Source organism: Cervus canadensis, chromosome 11 (genome assembly GCF_019320065.1).
Source record: "Cervus canadensis isolate Bull #8, Minnesota chromosome 11, ASM1932006v1, whole genome shotgun sequence".
Lineage (NCBI taxonomy): Eukaryota > Metazoa > Chordata > Mammalia > Artiodactyla > Cervidae > Cervus > Cervus canadensis.
This window is the reverse complement of record NC_057396.1, coordinates 70,811,221-70,835,206: the sequence shown is the minus strand read 5'-3', so window position 1 is coordinate 70,835,206 and position 23,986 is coordinate 70,811,221. Positions and strand designations below refer to the sequence as shown.

The 23,986-nt window shown below is 39.7% G+C and overlaps 1 protein-coding gene across 3 annotated transcripts in view; it reads left to right on the top strand.

Moving 5' to 3' along the window:
• Positions 1 to 7,470: 7,470 nt before the first annotated feature.
• CKAP5 (cytoskeleton associated protein 5) overlaps positions 7,471 to 23,986 on the top strand; it is a 97,176-nt gene continuing 80,660 nt past the window's right edge. For 2 of the 3 annotated variants that reach the window (XM_043481854.1, XM_043481851.1), the window contains exon 1: positions 7,471 to 7,546. The gene's annotated coding sequence lies outside the window, so the exon portion shown is untranslated. Of the gene's footprint in view, positions 7,547 to 13,779; positions 13,835 to 23,986 lie in introns of all 3 variants that reach the window. The other variant, XM_043481853.1, reaches the window with a different exon arrangement.

Genomic DNA, 23,986 nt, shown 5'->3' with positions numbered 1-23,986 from the left:
AGATCTGAGTATAAACTGTCATGTATATTTCTTCTAACTTTGGTGAGGGATTGGTGTGTTAGAACAAAAACAAGTAGAATAGCTCAAGGACAACGATCCACCATTCTGTTTTGGGGAAGAAAAAAAAATCACAACAGAGAGGAAAGGAGGACATTTGAAGAAATGGAATCCAGTCTAAGGCACAAGCCTATATACCTGTAGGAAGTGCCCCTTTCCAGAGCCTCAGAATTATAGGCCAAGGCTATGAACAGTGACCACTAGAGCTGGGAAGTCAGGAAGAACTTTTCAAATGGGGAGAAAAAAATGAATGCATTGAACACACACCATTTGCCTGGAAAACGGGATGTGTTTCTGGAAGAAGAAAATTTGGTGGATGCATTTTGCTAACCTGTGATTGTCCTACTGCCTCAGCAGGAGGTTGCAGAGGAGAATGGGGTTGGCCTGATGGCCCAGGTCTTGACAAGAATTTGACCAGTGGCAAGTGAGAATTCTGTAACAGCGTCAGGGACTAGCACCCTGTTTTCATGTATGCTCACTCTTAGCTTCCTGATCAGTAAAATGAAAAGGTTGAACCAGATGATTGCTGAGGTCCTTTCTGGCCTGAGACTTGTATGTATGTTCCTTCCAGGAAATCTTGGGGCTGAAACAAGAGTTGAGAATTCCTTGTCTGGTTTTCTGTATATAAAATCTAGAACTGCCAAGTAGGGAGATAATGAGCCAAATTCTAACCAACTGGACACATTTTTGCAAACTATTAATAGTTATGTTCAAAATAGTCACTGCCTTTCTTTCTATATTATTTGAGCAAACTGTGCAACCGAAGATGAATCAGTTCAGTTCAGTCGCTCAGTCGTGTCTGACTCTTTGCAACCCCATGGACCACAGCACGCCAGGCTTCCCTGTCCATCACCAACTCCCGGAGCTTACTCAAACTCATGTCCATCGCGTCGGTGATGCCATCCAACCATCTCATCCTCTGTCGTCCCCTTCTCCTCCTTACTGGGTGTTACTTCTGTGCCAGGCACCACTGTCACCTCTGGGATTAGAGCGAACAAAACCAACCAAGTCTCATGGAGCGAATCTGCTAAGGTCAGTGGAGGAGGAGGGTGTGGCATGAAGACAGACAATAAACAAGCCAATGGATTCCCTTCAGGGCTTGACAAGCATTCTCTAGAGGAAAAAAGGGCAGGGTGATCCGACAGCATGACCAGCTGGGGAGGGGGACATGAATGACAAGGGGAAATATTTGAGGTTGTTATATGAGGCCTCAGCCATGCAGGCGTTTGGGACAGGATATTTAGGCAAAGGAAGAGGAAACAGCACAGCATGTGCAAAGGTCCTGGGGTGGGAATGCTTAACGTATGTTTGAGGGTTCAGTTCAGTTCAGTCGCTCAGTCGTGTCTGACTCTTTGCAACCCCACGAACTGCAGCATACCAGGCCTCCCTGTCCATCACCAACTCCCGGAGTCCACCCAAACCCATGTCCATCAAGTTGGTGATGCTATCCAACCATCTCATCCTCTGTCGTCCCCTTCTCCTCCTGCCCCCAATCCCTCCCAGCATCAGGGTCTTTTCAAATGAGTCAGCTCTTCACATCAGGTGGCCAAAGTACTGGAGTTTCAGCTTCACCATCAGTCCTTCCAATGAACACCCAGGACTGATCTCCTTTAGGATGGACTGGTTGGATCTCCTTGCAGTCCAAGGGACTCTCAAGAGTCTTCTCCAACACCACAGTTCAAAAGCATCAATTCTTCGGTGCTCAGCTTTCTTTATAGTCCAATTCTCGCATCCATACATGGCCACTGGAAAAACCATAGCCTTGATTAGACAGACCTTTGTTGGCAAAGTAATGTCTCTGCTTTTTAATATGCTGTCTAGGTTGGTCATAACTTTCCTTCCAAGGAGTAAGCGTCTTTTAATTTTATGGCTGCAATCACCATCTGCAGTGATTTTGGAGCCCAGAAAAATAAAGTCAGCCACTGTTTCCACTGTTTCCCCATCTATTTGCCATGAAGTGTTGGGACCGGATGCCATGATCTTAGTTTTCTAAATGTTGAGCTTTAAGCCAACTTTTTCACTCTCCTCTTTCACTTTCATCAAGAGGCTCTTTAGTTCTTCTTCACTTCCTGTCATAAGGGTGGTGTCATCTGCATATCTGAGGTTATTGATATTTCTCCCAGCAATCTTGATTCCAGCTTGTGCTTCCTCTAGCCCAGCGTTTCTCATTATGTACTCTGCATATAAGTTAAGTAAGCAGGGTGTCAATGTACAGCCTTGACATACTCCTTTTCCTACTTGGAACCAGTCTGTTGTTCCATGTCCAGTTCTAACTGTTGCTTCCTGACCTGCATACAGGTTTCTCAAGAGGCAGGTCAGGTGGTCTGATATTCCCATCTCTTTCAGAATTTTCCAGTTTATTGTGATCCACACAGTCAAAGGCTTTGGCATAGTCAATAGAGCAGAATAAGATGAATAGATCTCTGTAAAACATAAAGAGGTCTCCAAGGCATGAATTGAAGCTTTCATCAAACCTAGGCCAGAAGAAAACAGTCAGTGGTGCATAGGAACCGGGAAAGAGCATCTACAAGAGCTGAGGGTGTAGGAGGTTCTAAGCATAATGCACTGACATTCAAGGGCACTTTAGTCATTTCTACTAATGGACATGATAAAAGAAATGTGGTTGAACCCTTTTTGTGGCTAAGAAACAGTCTATGCCTTTTCTTCATATATGAAGATGACTCAACTGATCCAGCTAGTAGGATATGTGCTGGGGGATGTTTTAGGCAGCCTTTGTTTTGAAACATTCCCTCACTCACCCATTTTCCCCTCTCCAGATCATTCTCCCATTAACCAGGCGACAGAGGCTAAGTAGAGCTCTGCATAGGGGACAGAATTTTATTTCCTGTCATGGCTCCACGTCAAAACTTTAGACACCCTGATGTGATGTTAAAACAGATCCAGACAGCCTAATTAAGGGTCTGCGTTTAAACCCAAGGCTGAAGTTAGCCCCAAGGCTATCCAATCTGCTTATTTCATTTTACAAGACACAAAGAGCTAAGAACTTTCTCTTATCCTGCCCTTCTCAGTGGTTTTTCCTTCAGCCCTTAAAAGCCTGCTGACAGCCTGCTAGAGAGGTCCCTAATCTCTCCTTTCTGCATGCTTCCTCTTTGGTGGAGCTGATGCTTCTGTGGTCAAAGTTCTTGGACAGCCTGCATTTTGGGGCCTAAGGAGAAATGGACTATAAGAGAAAAAAAAGCTGTTCATCCCTTCATTCAGCCAGCACCTATTAAATGCAACCAAGTACAAGATGGGATAGGCTTTGCCATCTTGGAGGCCAGTCAAGGCACTGAAACCCACAGCCACATAAGATCTGTGTTAATGTTGCCACTGCTGTCTCCAGGGAATAATGCAGGGGGTACCTGGACTGAGAGCTGAAGTTAATCACTGAAGCTGCTCCTTTTAGGCTGGATGGATGGATCCATGTCCCGTGGCACAGATGTTTCCACCAAAATGGCTTGTGATTGCGATGGAATGAGCACTGTCCTAACGCTTGCAGACTTTTCAGAAATGCTCAGCACAGTTACTCAGAAGCCACAATGTTTGGCATTTGTTTCCTGCTTCCGGTTGCAATAATACAGTGTTCACTTAGATATCTAATGTCCACAAGGGTTTCATTATTAACTTCCATGTGTAGAACTACTGAGAGATCCCAGGAATAAAGTATGTGCACATAAGTCTAATAAATACATAGATAAATGTCATTTGATGATAATCCTGGACTTGCTAAACTCTGAGCATCTACTATGGGCAAGGTACTGTATTAGGTTTCTACAAGGCTCTACAGAATCTGCCATTCCCTTCTATTATCAGTAGGACCGCAGCTGCTACCACCTTCCTGCTGCTAAATACTCTGCTCTTTCTCAAACCTGCCAGGTATGCACCCAGCTTAGGGTCTTTGCATAGCTGTTCCCTCTGGCTAGCACTTTCTTCCTCTAGATATACTCATGGTGAACTGCTTTGCCTTTTTCAAGTGTTTGCTCAAATGTGATCTCAATGAAACTCTGACCACCCTTCATAAAATTATAGTCTTTCCAACTGCACTTCCCAGTTCCTTCTACTCTGTTTCATTCTTTTCCATTTTCCCATTGCACATATTGTCAATAACATACTATATGATTTTTAAAGTGTTGATTGTTTATGTTTCCCCATTATAATGTGAGCACCATAAGAGGAGGAGGTTTTTTTGGGTGGGGAGGTATATTTTATTTATGGATAATCCCAAATTCCTAGTATAGTCCCTGCACATACTAGGTGCTCAAAAAATATTTGCTGAATGAATGAATAAATTAAGGGAATCAAGACATTTCATGCCCACCTTCTAGTGGGGTTGCACCTAAACCAAATAAGACAAAAAGGGATTTTGCCATCTTGTTCTAAGGTCTAAACCTCCAGGATCTAGACTCTGTACATTGTTTATTCACCAAATTCCAGGTTACCATCAGTCTCTCCTTACATGTAATCTTCCATTTATTTCTGATAATATTTAAATAAAGTAAACATTTCAATGATCAATGACCGAAGAAGACTATTTCTATATACTGCTAGCCTGTTTCTCAAAGATTAGGGTGACCTTTTTGCTCAGATCGACTCCTGCCCGCTCCCTCTGCCGGTGGATCTGTCCTCATCGCTTATCTTTTCATTCCCTCCACTCTCCCACTCTGTGGTCTCATCCACAATTTCATCTTTTCACTCCGTGGAGGTAATTCTTAAACCTATATCACTTGAGTCCAATCTCTTCTCACAACTCTCATCCTGGATTCCCTAGGCCTACTTAACACAATTCCATTTGCATGTCTCATTGCTATGTAAAAGTAAATAGGTCTGAAACAAAACACCTTGTCTTCCCTTTGAGACTGGCATCTCCTGACTTTCTACTTCCATTTGGGCAATCATTGCCTCCCATTCCCTAGGCTCAAATCCTGGCCACACTCTTTGACTCATCTCTCTAAATGGGCCTCACCCTCACCTTTATTCCTAACTCAGTCTGTTGTCAAAACTTTCCCTGTTTCTTGAATCTTTTCTCATCATTTCCACTGCTCATATCAGACTCCTAACTGGGCTCTCAACTCTAACCCATTTTAGAATTAGAGAATCAAACTAGTTAGTTTTCCTAAAGTTCATTTCTGATTTTGTCACTCCCTTGCTCAGGTATCTTCAGTAGCTCTTAACTGCCTACTTTAATAAAGTACAAATTCCTTACCCTAGTATTCAAGACTCTCCAAAAATTGTTCCTTTCTCAGCTACTTGTGTCCCAATAACTTCCTAATATGAACCTGTTCTAAATCAACCCACAGGTTCAACCCCCAACATAAAATGTACTTTCTTGTCTCTGTGCCATACTTTTCCCACTACTAGACAGTCTCCCTTCTCCTTCTATTAAGAAAAATTTTTTTAACGTGTCAGTGGTAAAAAATTCATTTCCCTCCCTAATGAGTCCCATCCCCCTTAAGTTTTTTGAAATTCCAGTATTGTTCTAACCATTTTTGGGCATGCACACATATACACATACATTTATAACCATATATAATAAAATCATTCCATGCCAAGTCACTTCAGTCATGTCCAACTCTTTTGCGACCCAATGGACTATAACCCACCAGGCTCCTGTGTCCATGGGATTCCCCAGGCAAGAATACTGGAGTCACTTGCCATGCCCTCCTCCACGGGATCTTCCCAAGTGAGAGACCGATCCTGTGTCTCCTATGACCCCTGCATTGCAGGCGGATTCTTTACTGCTGAGGCACTGGGGAAGCCCCCAAACCAGTCCATATATGTATGCTTTTCTGCAACTTGCCTTTTTTTCAATTAAATAAAATTTGTGCATTTTTCTAACCAGTGCATATAGATTAACCATATTCTTTTTAACAGTTGCATAGTATTCTATTGAATGGATATACCATAATTATATAAGTTCCTTATAAATGAACATGTAATTTTCAGGATTTTTTGTTGTTATGTGTTTGTTTTCTAAATCAGTGCTGTAGTGAATGTCTTTGTACATTTTTCTTTGCATACATGAGTAAATCTCTATGACAAATTCCCATCAGTAGCATTATTTGGCCAGAGACTATATACATTTTACATTTTAATAACTGTTAAATTGGCCTTCTAAAAGTTTGTACCAGTTATACCTTTACCAACAAGTGACTTTGAATGTCTATTTCTCTAACTCTCAGCTAACTAAAAGTTGTTAACCTTTTTCATCTTTGCCGATTTGATAAATTAAAACAAAAACTATTGTTTTGTTACTTTCACCCATCCCTTCTACATTTCTTACCCTCTTGGCTACATATTGTTTAAATCTCAGATTAAAAATACATCCCCTTCACAGATCATCCCCCATCTAATTTCTCCCTTCCCTTAAACATCTACAGCTTTTCTTTTATATTCTTCTCATATTGCTTTGAATTTTAGTGACTAGTTCTATATGTTTTATTCCTCTAACAACAGTAGTTTGCAAATTCCTTGGAAGCTAGGATCAGGTCTTATTCATGGAAACACTGAATGTAGAGACAAAACAAGAATTTCAGGAATCATATTAACCAAGTCTCTCATTTTTACAAATAACCAGAGTATTAAGTCTTTGAAGAACGCATTACTGTTAAAAGCCTGTTTCTAGACACTGAATTAGTTATATTAATTCAAGACACTAAATTTATAAGGGAAACATCATTAATCCAGTTCACAGATGAGGAAACTAAGTTCCAGATGATTTACTGAGAAAAGTGCTTTACTCAGAACAGGTCCAAGACCAGGATCCATCGTTTTGGCTCCATTCATCCTCCTTCCACTGTATCTTAGTTGCCTTTCTGGTTTCCCTCACACACTCAGCTACACCTCAAATAATTGTGAATAAAATGACTCTGAAAAAAAAATTGCCAGGTATTGGCTGCATCTCCAATACTTTGGCCACCTGATGCGAAGAACTGACTCATTGTTAAAGACCCTGATGCTGGGAAAGATTGAAGGCAGGAGGAGAAGGGGACGACAGAGGATGAGATGGTTGGATTGCCATCACCAACTCGATGGACATGAGCTTGAACAAGCTCCAGGAATTGGTGATGGACAAGGAGGCCTGGCATGCTGCGGTCTATGGGGCCGCAAAAAGTTGGACACGACTGAGCAACTAAACTGATTGACAGTAGTTTAAATACCTGCAATTAAGTAAAGCAAACCTGCTGAGCACCCAGGAGGCACAGCTAGCTCTTCACACACCTTTCTTCCAGGATAGTCTCAGTCTTTCGCTCCCCGCCCCGGTGACCTCCCCACAGGACCAAGCAGAGTCAGGCTCCAAGGGAAACACGGCTGCGCACGGCCCCTTTAAGGCTACGGGCGGCGCGTGCCCACAGTTCTTTCAAACGGACCAATGGAAGGGCAATGGGCGGTCCGCCAAGGACCAATAAACAACGAGGACACTGCGGGGTGTGCGGCGGCCCAAGCGGTTTCAAACGGCTTAGAGCAACCTCTTGGTTCTGGCCCGGCGGAGGTGAGTGGTCTGTGGGCCCGACCCACCCGCCTAGGCCTCTCAGGTTCACGAGTCGCGCGCGCGGAGCGTCCCCTCACCCCGGGTGCGGGGGGCGGGGGGCTTCCGCGGACGCGCGCCTCCCTCGCCCCACAAACCCGGCGTGTCTGAGGCGGCGGAGCGGGGCGGAGGCCGGGGGACTGGCGGCAGGGAGGGCGGGGGGAGGGGGGGGCGTGGGCGCTCGGGTGCGGCTGAGGCCGGGGCCGGGATCCGGGTGACCGGAGCGCGGCGCGACGGGGTGCTGGCGGCCGCGCCCGAGGGATGCGTGAGGCGCAGGGCCGCGCCTGGCGGCTCTGGGTGTTCGGGTACTGGGGCCGGGGGGCCTACGAGCCGGCCCTGCTACGGCGCCCCTTGCGTAATTGTCAAATGAATGAATGAGAGAGAACCTCTGTGGGCTGTGGTGGTTGTGAAGGGCTCTGGTCGCCTCAGAGCGTGACAAGGACAGTGGTCCCGGGGCCTGCCCGCGCACCTGTGCCCGGCCCGCGCACCTGCGTCCCCGCCGACTTGCTGCGATTTAAAACGATTCGGATCGCATCGCTCCGCCCTTCCGCCTGGCTTTCTCTCTCAGAAGGTGTCAGTAGAGTTCAGGTATATTTCCAGCTTTGAAGCTTTGGGGGACACATACAATAGCCAGCAGTGTGGGTTAAGCAGGCCTTGCTACTTTAAGCTGAGGGCTCGGTAAACTAGATTCTTAGTTTTTAAGCTCTTAACCACTGTGGCTGTCGAGATAGCTATCCTGCCATTGTGGTAATTGTTAGGCCGGATTTAAACGCGTCTGTTTTTTGTGTCTGGGATAGAAAATGGTTAAAGTCGTGTTGCCAGAGCGGCTACTATGTGTTAGAAAATACACTCGTGTTGATGAATCTTAGCAATGAGTTTTTCATTCAGCGGCAATAGAGGAAGAAGAGGTTTTTGCAGAACTTGCCCCAAATTTATGCATGGTTCCAGTGTAATTCTTATGGGACTCAAGGCTTCAAGTGTTGGCCCAGAAATGCTCCCTGCCTTATTTTATGCATAATTATAGTAATTGAAAACTCATTTTGAGAGAGGTGAACTCCTCCTTTCTCCATTTTTATCACCCTGAAAAGTCCTTCTTTGACCTAAAGAGCTGATAATGAAGGTAACAATCTTTGAAACTTGAGAAATTGTAAAAGATTTGGATTTTTCTTAAATGACTGGATAAACTGTAATTTTTTTATAAAATGACTTAGAGAAAGGTGAAATCAATATATATTTGGCAACATAAATTAAACATAAGGGGTAAACCCATGGGAAAAAAATTTACACAAGTTTTTAAAGTTTGTTCATTCAGTCAACAGCAAGCAAAAATATTCCTTAACAATTAACTGTATAATTTATTATTTTAAAGTTTTTGATCAACAGACAGCTTAATTTTAACAGCAGAGTTTTAACTGCGATAAATTTGAGTTCCCTAATATTATCAACACTGTTTCAGGTTTTGGGAAAGCAATTAAAAATAATAAATGTATTTTAACAGTGCCTTAGGTTATTGTTTAAAATCTTGATGGGGAAGGAAAACTTTTCTTTATATTGGAGCAAAGTCAAGTTCCTTTATGCTCCTTTGTCTTAATGGAGTCTCATTCATTCATTCACCAAATATTGAGATTGAAGCCTACCATGTGTTAAACATTGTTCTAGATTCTGGGAATACACTGGTGAACCAGAAAAAGACAAAGCCCCTGACCTAAGGGACTTTGACAATTTTATCTCTCAAACAATTTGCTGTAGCAAATTGTCATTTCTATAATCCCTCTGGCCAGCTCTAGTCCTTGAACAAAATAAATGCTCAGCTACTTCTACCAGCAGTAGTTAACATTTATTGAATATTCACTGGGTGCCACGTTTTATCTTTTTTAATTCTCACAACCTTTGACAGATGAGGAAACTGAGTCTTAGAAAGCTTATGCAGCGTGCTCAAAATCTTACAACCGATAGAACCTCAGTTTGAACCCAAGTTAGCCTGTCTAAGTGCCTTTGCCCAGAATTTCTGGTTGTACTGTGTGAAGTGGTGAGATCTGTTAGGGAGAATTCAGGGTCATTTTCTGGGGAGACTCTCCCTCTTGCCTTTTTTTTCTTAAATACTTCTGTCAGAGACATAATGAAATGTGAACCACAGGCATGGTGGGTTTTAGAGGGAAGGTGGAAGAACAAGTCAAAATATCATATTTACTATATGAGAGATGGACAGTTGTGACAGTGGGAGATAGGATTAAATGGGGGCATAGAGTTTAGATGTGGATCTAATTATGATTGATGAATTCCTGGTGATCGGTGTTGGAGAGGTTTGAATTTTTTTTAATTTTATTTTAATGTTAAATGCATATTTGTACCTGTAGAGTTCAGGATTTATTGCTTACCTTGTTTCTATCAGGGCAGTTGCCTTGCCCACTTGATTTATCTCAAATACTTAAAAGATACTGTTTTTGGCCTTTGTATGTGTTCTCTCTGCCTGGAACTTCCCACCTGCTCTACCCTGCCTCAAGCTTGTCTTTGTATATAGGCATCACTCAGGTCTCAACTCGCATATCATCTCCTTAAAGAAGCATTTGCCAAGCTCCAATTGGTGTAGCCTCTTGGTCATATTTACCTCACTTTTTTTTTTTTTTAACTTTATAGCATTTATTGCTATATGATAGGTCATTTATTGTTTGCTTGTATATTGTCTGATTTCCTCACAGAAATGAAAGCAGGGCACAGGAGCTTTTTTTTCTTTTTTCTTTTTTTAATCTGTGAGGTTATTTCAATGCTTCAGATGGTGCTTAGGACAAATAAGGTGGCCAGAAAATATTTGTTGGCCAAAACTGGCATAGTTTTCTCCATGTAATAAAGTGTACAACTAACCAGTGTTTCTGTGTCTTTGGATATGGCAATATCTTAGCAGACTAATTTGGAAAGTCTTCAACTAAGTATCATGGAAAAATGATAGTTTTATGTTTGTGTTGACTGAGAGAAAAAATAGATCTGGCTTCCCCACTTCACTGTTTCCCCCTTATTCTTAAAAACTTACAAATCTATAGAAGTTTTTAGGGGTATTGTTTAGGCATATAGTAGAATGTTCATGTATTGGAATTTATCTAATGTTTGTCTCATAATTAGACTGGGGTTATGTGTTTTGGGGAGGAGGATCACAGAGAGAATGCCATTTCTGTCCCGTCATATAAAGGGTACTATCAACATGATTTATGACTGTTGGTATTGACTTTGATCATCTGGCTGAAGTAGTGTTTGTCTGGTTTCTCCACTACAGAGTTACTCTGTTCCCCTTTCTATACAGTGGTCTTCGGAAGGAACTAATTTTGTACAGCCCACGTATGAAGTGAGGGATTGTGCTCCCTGTCCTTGGGGCGGAATAACTAGATAATTTATTTGAATTTCTTCTGTGTGGGAAATTTGTCTCTCTTTCCCCATTTATTAATTTAGTCAAGGATTTATATAAGTATAAACTGAAGGGTATTTTATACTTTGAGTTATATTCCAGTACTGCTTTACTTTGTTGCTCAAATTGTTTAGCTTTATCCATTGAGTATTCTTTCATTTGGCTCTTGTTCCCCTTTAACATTGCCACATCTGTGTGTGTGTGTTTTATTTAATTATTATTATTATTTTTTAGCACTTCCTGACTTTCTGACACTACAAGATGCAATAGGCTCATCTGGTATATTTCTTGTCACAGTGCTAGAATTAGTCATTGCTCCTGGATATCCTGGGACCTTTTATTGGAGAATGGTAATAAAAACCAAAATCTGGGCAGTAAGTGTTCTCATTGCTACTCGGGTGTCATTTCTTTTAGGCACTCTCAACTAACAGGTATATATACTAACTGGTGTGTATAGACATCTATTGATAGTCCTATATGTTGCTATCTGTTTCTGTACCAAATTAAACAGGAGTTCTGTTCAGCTCCAGTAGACATGTATAGCAGTATCTGAATTTTTAATCCATACTCCCATAGAAAACAACTTTATTAACTAGAAGTGCAGGGCTTCCCAGGTGGCTCGGTGGTAAAGAATCTGCCTGCCAAGCAGGAGACATGGGTGGGTCGGGAAGATCCCCTGGAGAAGGAGATGGCAACCCACTCCTGTATTCTTGTCTGGGAAATCCCATGGACAGAGGAACCTGGCAGGCTACAGCCCACGGGGTTGCAAAAGAGTCGGACACGACTGAGCGACTAAACAACACTGATACAATGCTTATGTCCAGTTCCTTTCGCTTTTCATGTTAAAGTCCATTCATTTCCAAAGTTGCTTAAGTCAGTTCTTTTTCCCCACCCACTTCAATGAGGTGGTTGCACACATTTTATGGGATTCCTCAGTCTCCCAAATGACTTTCTAAAATTAGCATGCATTAAAGTTTACTGTTTATGTTATAAACTTCTGTAAGTTTTAACATTTATAATGTTACTTATCCACCATTATACTATCAGAGTATAGTTTCACTGCCCTAAAAATCTCTTATAATTCACCTATTCATCCTTTCTCCCTCCCCCACCCTCTGGCAGCGTTGATGTCTTTATTGTCTCCATAGTTTTGACTCTTCCAGAATGTAATATAATTGGAATCATACACTATGTACCCTTTTCAGACTGGCTTCTTTCACTTAGGAGTATCTATTTAAGGTTCTCCCATGTCTTTTCTTGGCTTGATAGCTCATTTCTTTTTATTACTGGATAAGATTTTACTGTGTGTGTATACCACCGTTTATCCGTTCACCTATTGAAGGATATCTAGGTCACTTCTAGTTTTTGGCAATTATGAACAAAGCTGCTATAAACATTTGTGTGTGTCATATAAATTTTTAGTTCTCCTGTGTAAATACCTACAAGTGTGACTGCTGGGCCGTAGGGTAAGACAGTGTTTAGCTTGGTAAGACACTGCCAAACTCTTCAAAAGTGGCTGTACCATCTTGCGTTTCCACCGGCAGTGAATGGGAGTTCTTTCTCTTCACATCTGTGTCAGCCTTTAGTTTCACCAGTTTTTTTTTCTTTTTTTTAAATTTTAGCCATTCTAGTAGGTCTGAGGTATCGCACTTTGAAAAAATTTTGTTTTTCAAGACATGACTTTTTTGAAGGTAAATGATAGGGTTTTTTGTTTTTCAGGGTTTTTTTTTTGTTTTTGTTTTGACAAAACCTCTAAAAAATAACCTTTTTTATTTTGTAATAATTTAAGATTTACAGAAAAGTTGCTAAGATATAGCATTCTGTATACCTCTTACCCAGTCTCCTCTATTGTTAATATCTTACATGGAACATATGTCAAAATGAAGAAACCAACATTGATGCATTACTTTTAACCGAACTCCAGGTTTTGTTGGGATATCTGTAGTTTTCTATTCATCTCACCTTTCTGTTTCAGGATCCAGTCCTGGGTAACCTAATGCATTTAGTTGTCATCTCTTTGTAAAAAATCTCCTTCAGTCTTTGACAGTTTCTCACTTTGTCTCCATGGTCTTGACAGTTTTGAGTACTAGTCAGTTATTTTGTGGAATATTCTTCTTCTGGGTTTGTCCCGTGTTTTTTTCATTATTAGACAAGGGTTTTGTGTTTTTGGAAAGAATGTCACAGAATATCATCATTTCTTATCAAGGGAATATATGATATCACTGATGATGTTAACTTGAACACTTGGTTAAGGTAGTGTTTGCCAGGTTGAGTAGTAAAGTTACTATTTTTTCCTTTCTATACCTATTCTTTGGAAGTGAGTCTCTGAGTCTAGCCCATCCTCAAAGTGGATGGGGGGCATAAGTTCTGCTTACTTAAGTTGCAACAGTATCTACATAGATTGTTTGGAATTTTGTAACAAAAATTTGTTCTCCCCCATTTATTTTTCTGTTTAACCAGTTATCTATATCAATATGAATATCTTTGATAATCTGATTTTATGTTATTTATTTATTTTAGCTCATTCTGAGCACTTTTCTGGTACAGCAAGATGATCCAGACCAATATAGTATTTTCCCCATCCCAGCCGTAGAATCAGCCCTGGTTCCTTTTATGAGACTGTGATATTTATTGATAGAAACCAAGATCTAGATGTGCTTATTTCTGGGGTGTCATTGTTCCAAGGTCCTCTCAGTAAACAGAGCTGGGTATGTATGTATACTAACTCATGCATATGCACACATATATAGTTGTTTTTATTTATTTCCATCTGTATTAAGCTAAACATGATTTCATACAGGTCTCTCCAAGTTTCCGAGGAAACTCATGTCCCAAACAAACGTCCTCCAAAAGAGGTATGCTTTTTACTGAGCTCTTTCTTTTTTCTTTCATAACTCTTTTAAGTGCCACAGAAAACATTATTTTCACCTAATTGCTAACAGCAGTTGCTTATTCCTGGAATATGATCTTTGCTCAGAGATGCAAAGTATAAATTCTGAGTTTGTTGGAACGGTCAGACATTTTTGACATAGATATGATGTCAGATAAGCCTTGGTGACCTCTGTCTCTTCAAAAGTGATTTTTATTTTATTAAGAGATTAGAAACTTACTTCTTCAATATCTTGATTATATTTCTTGTTGTTGTTGTTTAGTTGCTCAGTCTTGTCCGACTCTTTGTGATCCGATAGACTGTAGCCAGGTTCCTCTGTCCATGGGATTTTTCAGACAAGAATACTGGAGTGGGTTGCCATTTCCTTCTCCATCTTGATTATATTTCTTAGAGATTATTAATTAAAGTGAGTTTTAAATTCTTTCTATGAAGATGAGGAAAAAAGTTGAATAGTCTCAAGTATGTCTTGAAAATGTTTGTTTAATCAGTCGTCTTTTTGTTTTTTCAATCGTAAGACTTAAAGTCGAATTTTATTTATCTGAATGTTAACTGCCAGGAAATAAACCAAAAAAGTCTTTTCTGCATTCTAAATTTTATTGATTTCCTTCAAGTAGATCCTGCTCCCTCTTTATGCGCAGTTTTCACCCTGCTTGCTTCTTAAATCAAGAGCTAAAATTAGATAGCACCGCTACAGGTTAACTAGAAGTGTTAGTTTGATCAGGAAGTTTGAGGAAGGAAAGCTGCAGAACATTAAAATTCGAAAAAGCCATACTGGAACCACTTGATTTTGATACAAGATACCCTCATAACTCCTTGCCAGTACATCTTGAGGGTATTGCTACATTGATTGCTCAAAGGGATTATCCTGAAAATTTTAAATAATTATCAGTTGATTTTGTTTAAGAAGAGTGTGAAGCTTATGTATTTTCTTAGATTTATTTTACATGGAAAAAAGTTATATAAAATAATTGATATTTCAGAGACAAACCTCTAGCAAACTTGGCTACCTAGAACATCTTATTCTCTAATTCATTATGCTGTTTTAGTTCTTTTATGTATTTATTTGAAGTGTTTGTTTTTCATCATTTTGTGTCCTTATTGATTTGCTATATGAAGTCTCTCATTCTTGTGTTTTAGGTATTTTTTTCAGTACTGTAATTCCACACTTTTCTTTTGGCCCTTTCTTATATGATACATTCCTTAAAAAAAAAAAAAAAAAAGTCTCATGAAAACCCCAGTCCTCAACTAGCATGAGTTCTTCATTTGTGAGTAAAGATCAAATCCCATATCAGAAATCTCTGGGCAGTAAAGGAAAACAGATTTTTATGCTTTAGAGGACTGCCTGCTTATTTTGACCTACGTTTAATATGGGGAATTCCTCCAAGTGAAATATGGATAGTCTCCTGAGTAATATAAAATGACATTTACTTGTTTGAAAGATGAAAGTGTTAGTCAGTCAATCATGTCTGACTCTTTGTGACTGGTCAGGCTCATCTGTCTATGGAATTCTTCAGGCAAGATTACTGGATTGGGTAGCCATTTGCTTCCTCAAGAGATCTTCCTACTCCTCCAGGGGTCAAACCCAGGTCTCCTGCATTGCAGGCAGATTTTTTTTTTTTTTTTTAACATTTGAGCCACCAGGGAAGTCAAAAGTCTGGTGCTCTACTGATTAAATTATCCAGGCTTTACTTGTTTAACTTTCGGTAAATCTGCTTTCTATAGGATAAAAAACTGTTTTAGATCAGAGACTTACCTTACTCGGTCCTAAGAACCCTAAGCTAACTTAGGCCTTTCTTGAACCGGAAGATTAAAATGTGGGTTTGATTAAGTCTGAAGACAGCATTTTAAAAAGCAGAGACATTGCCAACAAAGGTCTGCCTAGTCAAAGCTGTGGTTTTTCCAGTGAGTGGTCATGTATGGATGTGAGAGTTGGATTATAAAGAAAGCTGAATGCTGAAGAGTTGATGCTTTTGAACTGTGGTGTTGCAGAAGACTCTTGAGAGTCCCTTGGACTGCAAGGAGATCCAACCAGTCCATCCTAAAGGAAATCAGTCCTGAATATTCATTGGAAGGACTGATCCTGAAGCTGAGACGCCAATATTTTGGCCAATTGATGCAAAGAACTGACTCATTTGAAAAGACCCTGATGCTGGGAAAGATTGAGGGCAGGAGGAGAAGGGGACGACAGAGGATGAGATGGTTGGATGGCATCACTGACTCAATTGAGTAAGCTCAGGGAGTTGGTGATGGACAGGGAAGCCTGGCGTGCCGCAGTCCATGGGGTCGCAAAGAGTCAGACGCGACTAAGTGACTGAACTGAACTGAAGTTTGTCTAAGATCTCTAAATGACTCTGATATGATGCTTATAATAATAATACAGTAATGATACCTACTGTTTCTTGAGTGCTTGCTATTTGCCATGATGGGTCTTCCCTGGTGGCTCAGATGGTAAAGAATCCACTTGCAATGCAGGAGATCCGGATTTAATCCTTGGAGTCAGGAAGATCCCTGGAGAAGGGAATGACTACTTACTCTAGTCTTCTTGCCTGGAGAATTCCATGGACAGAAAAGCCTGGAGGGCTACAGTCCAAGGAGTCACAAAGAGTTGGACATGACTGAGCACAGTACTACTTCCTTGCGTAAAGTCCCTGGCTTTGTATGATCTCACCCTTTTCAGTCTGCCCTATTTCTCAGCTTCTGTTTTGGCCACATAAGTTGCAGATCTTGCCTAGCTCTTGTCAGCTTTCACCCACATGTCTGAAACATTCTCTTGTTATATAGTCATTGTGCCTAGGTCTGGCTAATTGCTATTTCCTTTAGTTCTGTCTAAATATCACTTTCTTAGGGAGACCTTCCCTCACCCTCCAGTCTAGATTAATTGCCTGTTACACCCTCATAGTACATTGCCACTGGGCTACTGTATTTCACTTCCTGTACTTAGTATGTAGCTAAGTGCCTAATACAGAGTGACATCTTATGATCTCACGCTACTCTTTATTAGGCACTTAGCTACATACTAAGTGCACTTGTGTGGCAGAGGGGGTTTTCTCGTCTGTAAAATGGAATAGTAACATCAATCTCAGAGTTACGAGAAATAAATGAGTTAATGTATGTGAAGTGCTTAGAATACTGCCTGGCACGTAATGAATGCTCAGGAAATGTGTATTAAATAAGGAACCACATGAAGATGGTACTGTAATGATGGATGATAAAACTGAAACTCAGGTAGTGTGTGACAAAGCAAGTGCTAGAACTCAGATCTAACTCCAACATCCAACTTGACAGTTTTGGTTGAATTTAATTTTGACTAGTTCAGTCGCTCAGTCGTGTCCGACTCTTTGCGACAGCATGAACTGCAGCACGCCAGGCCTCCCTGTCCATCACCAACTCCCGGAGTCCACCCAAACCCATGTCCATTGAGTCGATGATGCCATCCAACCATCTCATCCTCTGTCGTCCCCTTCTCCTCTGGCCCTCAAACTTTCCAAGCATCAGGGTCTTTTCAAATGAGTCAGTTTTTCGCATCAGGTGGCCCAAGTATTGGAGCTTCAGCTTCAGCATCAATCCTTCCAATGAATATTCAGAGTTGATTTCCTTTAGGATGAACTGGTCAGATCTCCTTGCAGTCCAAGGGACTCTCAAGAGTCTTCTGCAACACCACAGTTCAAAAGCATCAATTCTTTGGCACTCAGCTTTCTTTATAGTTCAACTCTCACATCCATACGTGACTCCTGGAAAAACCATAGCCTCGACTAGACGGACCTTTGTTGACAAAGTGATGTCTCTGCTTTTTAATATACTGTCTAGGTTGGTCATAACTTTCTTTCCAAGGAGTAAGCGTCTTTTAATTTCATGGCTGCAGTCACCATCTGCAGTGATTTTGGAGCCCAGAAAAATAAAGTCAGCCACTGTTTCCCCATCTGTTTGCCATGAAGTGATGGGACCAGATGCCATGATCTTAGTTTTCTGACTGTTGAGCTTTAAGCCAACTTTTTCACTCTCCTCTTTGACTTTCATCAAGAGGCTCTTTAGTTCTTCTTCACTTTCTGCCATAAGGGTGGTATTATCTGCATATCTGAGGTTATTGATATTTCTCCCAGCAGTCTTGATTCCAGCTTGTGCTTCCTCTAGCCCAGTGTTTCTCATGATGTACTCTGCATATAAGTTAAATAAGCAGGGTGACAATATACAATTTTGACCAGGGTGCTGTACAAGATTTATTGCAAGCAGCTGCTCTCCTGCCATGACTTTACCAAACAAACAATTCTAAAATTAAAATTTCCTTCTTTTAATGGATTTTATAATCAAAATGTAGGTACTAAGAAAACAGTGACAAAAGTCTTTTAAATTTTTGAAATCTATTACTTAATTTTTCACTTTGAAAAAGGGTTTGCTTTAGAATTTTATTAATTATATCATGTTTCCTTTTCACATTTTAAATACATTCAGCCTGCAAAATTTTATTTATAAACTCAGAACACATTTATTGTATATTTAAGAGTTCTATAATTTGATGAAATTGTGCTGTTTTAGGAATTATGTGTTAGAGGACAAAGCATTCTGCTAGATGCTGGGGTAATAAATAAGATTCAGATCTCTCTTTCAAGGGAGATACAATGTCCAAAAAATATTAAGGGAAGGAAGTGAGGCTTATGGAATATGTATAGACAGATTCAGCTTCAAGGTGCCAGGCTGGAATTTTGAAGTTTTAGAGCTTTTAAAAACATTTTGATAAAATATATTGAAGCTTGTTGTTCATTAAAATAAAAGACAAGGCTATGTATTAAAATGAAAAGTAAAAATTCTTTAGCTAGTCCCATATACATTCTTCTAAAAGTGGTCATTGTTAATAATTTTCTGTGGATCCATCCAGAAAATTTTTATGTGCTTTCAAACATGTATTGGTTTTCTATGACTACCAAAACAAATGACCACACATTTGGAAGCTTAAAACAACAATAATTTATTCTCTCACAGTTCTGGAGTTGAGCCTAAAATTTATGGTGAGTAGGAGTTTGGGGTTAAAATATACACTGTACTATATACATAAAAGATAACCAACAGGAAACTATACTTGTAATAACCTATAATGGAAAAAATATTTTTTGTGCACACACATACACAATTGAATCCCTTTGCTGTATGCTTGAAACTAACACAACACTGTAAATCAACAATATTTCAGTAAGAATTTTAGAAAAATTTAGGATGAGGCTTATTGGAGGCTGATACTGAGGCATGGCCATGTTCCTCCAGAGGCCCCGGGGAGCGCCCCGTTCTTGCCTGTTCCACTGCTGGCGGCTGGCGGTATCCCTTGGCTTGTGTCGCATCACTCTAACCTCTTACAGTCTTGCTCTTCTCCATCTTCACATCACCGTCTCCTCCGAGTGTGTCAGCTCTTCATCGGTCTCCCTCTTGTAAGAATACATGTGATTGCATTCAGGGCTCACTCAGATAATCCAGATGATCTTCCCATCTCAAAATCCTTCATCACATCTGTGGAGACCTTTTTCCCAAATAAAACATTTATAGTTTTCAGGGATTACAGCCCAATATCTTTGGGGGTCATTATCAGCCTACCACCAATGTGTATGACCCGGTTTTTACACTTTTACTAACCACACAAAAAAGGAGACTTCATGTGCTAGCTTCCAAAACTCTTTTTAAAACTTCATAATAGATTTCTTCCACATCAGTATTTAAATATTTTCTTTAGTCTTTATCTTTTTTTCTTCAAATACCTACAAAACATTTTGAACAGATGAGTGTCTCACTTTTTAAAAACTAATATTTTTTAAAAAGCATGTAACATAAAAATTACCATCATAATTTTAAACTAATGGTTACATTCAGTTGTTGTGAAACACAGCTCCAAAACTTGTTAATCTTGCAGATCAGATACTCTGTATCCATTAAGCAGCTCTTCTTTTCCTGTTTCCCTGGCCCCTGATAACCACCATTCAGCTTTCTGTTGCTATTTTACTCCTTTAGTACCTCCTGTAAGTGGACTCACACAGTGTTTGTCTTTTTGTGGCTGACTTGTTTCACTCAGCATGATATCCTCAACGTTCATCCATATTGTGGCATATAACAGGATTTCCTTTGTTTTTAAGGCCAATATTCCATTGTATGTATTTACCATGTTTTGCTTATCCATTCACTCATTCTTTAGTGGACATTTGGGTTGCTTCTGCAGCTTGGAACATGAGTGTATAAATTTGAGTCCCAGTTTTCAGTTCTTCTGGAGAGAGAGATATATATACCCACACTTACACATACACTTAAAAGTGGGGTTGCTGGATTATATGATAGTACAATACTCTATTTTTACTTTTTTTGAGCAGCCTCCATATACTGTTTTCTGTAGCTGTTGCACCATTTTACAGTCCCACCAACAGTATACAGGTGTTCCAATTTCTCTACATTCTTGCCAACATGTGTTATTTCTGTTTTTAAAAAAATTTGCTTATTAAATAGTAACCCTTCTATTGGGTGTGAAGAGATAATCCCATTGTGATTTTGACATGCATTTCTCTGATGATGAGTGATGTTGAACATCTTTTCCTATGCTTATTGGCCATTGGTATATCATCTTTGTTGTTGTTCTTGTTCAGTCGCTAAGTCATGTCGGACTCTTTGTGACCCCATGGACTGCAGCATGCCAGGCTCCCCTATCCTCCATTATCTTCCTGAGTTTGCTCAAATTCATGTCCATTGAGTTGGTGATGCTATCTAACCATCTCATCCTATGCCCCCACTTCTCCTCTGCCTTCAGTCTTTCCCAGTATCAGAGTCTTTTCTAATGAGTTGACTCTTTGCATCAGGTGGCCAAAGTATTGGAACTTCAGTGTCAGCCCTTCCAATGAATTTCAATAAATATACAAAATACTCATCTTTGTAGAAACATCTATTCAAGTCTTTTGCCCATTTTAAATTGGATTATTTGGAGTTTTGTTGTGGGAGTTCTTGATATTCTGTGGATATTTACCACTTATCAAATAAATGATTGATAAATATTTTCTTTCCTTCTGTAGGTTATCTTTTTACTCTGTTTATTTTGTCCTTTGATACACAAAAGTTTTTAACTTTGATATAATCCCCATTGGCCCTTTTTGCTTTGGTTGCCTGTGCTTTTGGCATCATAGGTAAGATATCATTGTACATTCCAGTGTTATAAAGCTTTTCCTCTATGTTTTCTTCTAGGAGTTTTATAGCTTTGTGTCTTACATGTAGATTTTTAATGATTTCATATTAGTTTTTGTGTATGATGTAAGATAAGGGTCCACCTTCATTCTTTTGCATGTAGCTATCTGGTTTTTCCCATCATTTGTTGAAGAGACCATCCTTTCCCAATTGAGTGGTCTTGGCACTCTTGTCAAACAAAGATCGTTTTACCCTATATGCAAGGGTTTATTCCTGGGTTCTCTATGCTGTTCCATTGGTCTGTTTGTCTTTCTGCCATTACCACACTGTTGTGATCATTGTGGCTTTTTAATATGCTTTAGAATCAGGAAGAGAGTACTGCAACTTCTTTTTTTTTACAAAAATATTTTTACTATTCAGGGTCCTTTGAGATTCCATGTGAAATTTAAAAATAATTTTTCTATTTTTACAAAAAATGCTGTTGGAATTTTGATAGATTATGATGAATCTATAGATTATTTTAAGTGGAGTTTTTTTCTTAATTTTCTTTTCATATTTTTCATTGGTAGTATATAAAAACTACTGATTTTTGTGTGTTGGTTTTGTATTCTGCAAAATTCATTCATTTACTGAATTTCATTTCTGCTCACAAAATTTATTCACTTACTGAATTCATTTATTCTCACAATTTGCTTTTGTGGAATCTTTTAAGGTTTTCTACAAATAAGATTATGTCATATGCAAATATGATTTTACTTCTTCCTTTTTGATTTAGATCTCTGTCGTTTCTTCATCTTGCCTAATTTCTCTGCATAAGACTTTTTTTTTCCTGCAGAGAACGTTGACTTTCAATTCTATATTGAATAGGATTGTTAGCACAAGCATCCTTGCCTTGTTCCTACTCTTAGAGGAAAAGCTTTCAGTTTTTAACTCTTGAGTATGATGTTATGTGTGCTCATTCATGTCTGACTGTGACCCTTTGGTCACAGCCTGCCAGGCTCCTTTGTACATGGGATTTTTTAGGCAAGAATACTGGAGTGAGTGGATTGTCATTTCCTCCTCCAGGGGATCTTTCTGACTGAGGGATCAAACCTGTGTCTCCTGTGTTGCAGGCATATTCCTGCAGGCACATTACCTGCTGAGCCATTCAGAAAGCACCCCAAGTATATTAGCTGTGAGCTTTTCCTAAATGGCCTCGATTATGATTATGATTATTTAGTAGTTTCTTTCCTAGTTTGAGTGTTTTTATCATTGAAGGTGTTAAAACTTGTCAGCTGCTTTTTATTGGATCAGTTGAGATGGTCTTGTGGTTTTCATCTTTTCATTCTCTTATTGAAGGACAATGTTATAGTGTGCTACATTGATTTTGATACGTTGAGCCATCCTTGTATTCCAGGAGTAAATCCTATTTGGTTGTAGTATACAATTCTCTTAATATGCTTTTGGATTTGGCTTGCTAGTATTTTGTTGAGGGTTTTTGCCCAGTATTTAATAGTGATGTTGGTCTGTAGTTTTCTTATAGTGTCTTTGTCTGGTTTTGGTAGCAGAGTAATTGTTTCCTCCTACAGTGAGCTTGGAAGTGTCCCATCCTCTTTAATTTTTTGGAAATTTTGAGAGGATTGGTGTTAATTCTTTAAATGTTTAAATGTTTGGTAGAATTCTCCAGTGAAGCCACTTGTCTGGGGTTTTTAATGCATTACTTTCAATACCATTCTAGTGATGGTTGATGGTGAAAGTGCAGCAGTTGGTGCCCTGAGTACAGGCTATGGGAAGGCCTGCTCTGTATGTGATCTGATTGTGTGGTGTTACAGATTGAGATAGACGTGACTAGATGACTTAGGAAGTCACTTCTCAGTACTGAGTGTTAGGAGAAGGAAATACAATTCAAATTTCTGACTTTTTGAATGAATATTTTTACTTTTTACATTACTTTCTTTGCCAGGCATAAGTAGCTGCTAAGTACATTTTTGCTTTTTGAGTGACTTGTGTGAATCTCTACTTTTTGAATCTGGGGCGAAAATATTTTCTACCAGGGTTATAATGCCTGAAAAAGGAAAATGATAGTGGAACCCACATTTTTGCAAGCTATGGTTTTTAATTAGTGCTACATTTGTGATACTAGCATAAAGCAAACTACCATTCCTTTGTTGTCATTTAACCAAGGGCCAAAGGGAATGGGACTGTGAGGTTTTTACCATGAAGCAAAAGCACTTTCCACACGTCTAACATAAGCCGCATATATCCTGGTACTGAAAAATTTGGAATTGCAGAAGCCTGCTGTTTATTATGTATAGATCATTGTTGTGAAATACTGTTCCATAAAATCTGCTTTATGCGTGAGAATACCAAAGCCCCCAAAGATTAAATGACTTCCATAAGGTTTCACAGCTAATTAAGTAGAGCAGGGATTTGGGGATATAAAAAGTATCTTCCAAGTTTCTGCCTGAACACTACAGTTATAGAATTTTATTAGCTAGAGGCAGAGCTTTTTTTCCCCCCTTTCATTTAGAAAGTCATGGGATATTTAGTATATTTTAAATATAATAAGTCATTTTTGTTCATTTCAGTCCTTCAGTCATGGCTGACTCTTTTCGACCTCATGGACTGCAGCACGCCAGGCCTTCTTATCCACCACCAACTCCCGGAGTTTACTCAAACTCATGTCCATTGAGTCGATGATGCCATCCAACCATCTCATCCTCTGTCGTCCCCTTCTCTTCCCACCTTCGATCTTTCCCAGCATCAGGGTCTTTTCAAATGAGTCAGTTCTTCACATCAGGAGGCCAAAGTATTGGAGTTTCAGCTTCAGGATCAGTCCTTCCAATGAATATTCAGGACTGATTTCCTTTAGGATGGACTGGTTGGATCTCCTTGCAGTCCAAGGGACTCTCAAGAGTCTTCTGCAACACCACAGTTCAAAAGCATCAATTCTTTGGCACTCAGCTTTCTTTATAGTCCAACTCTCACATCCATA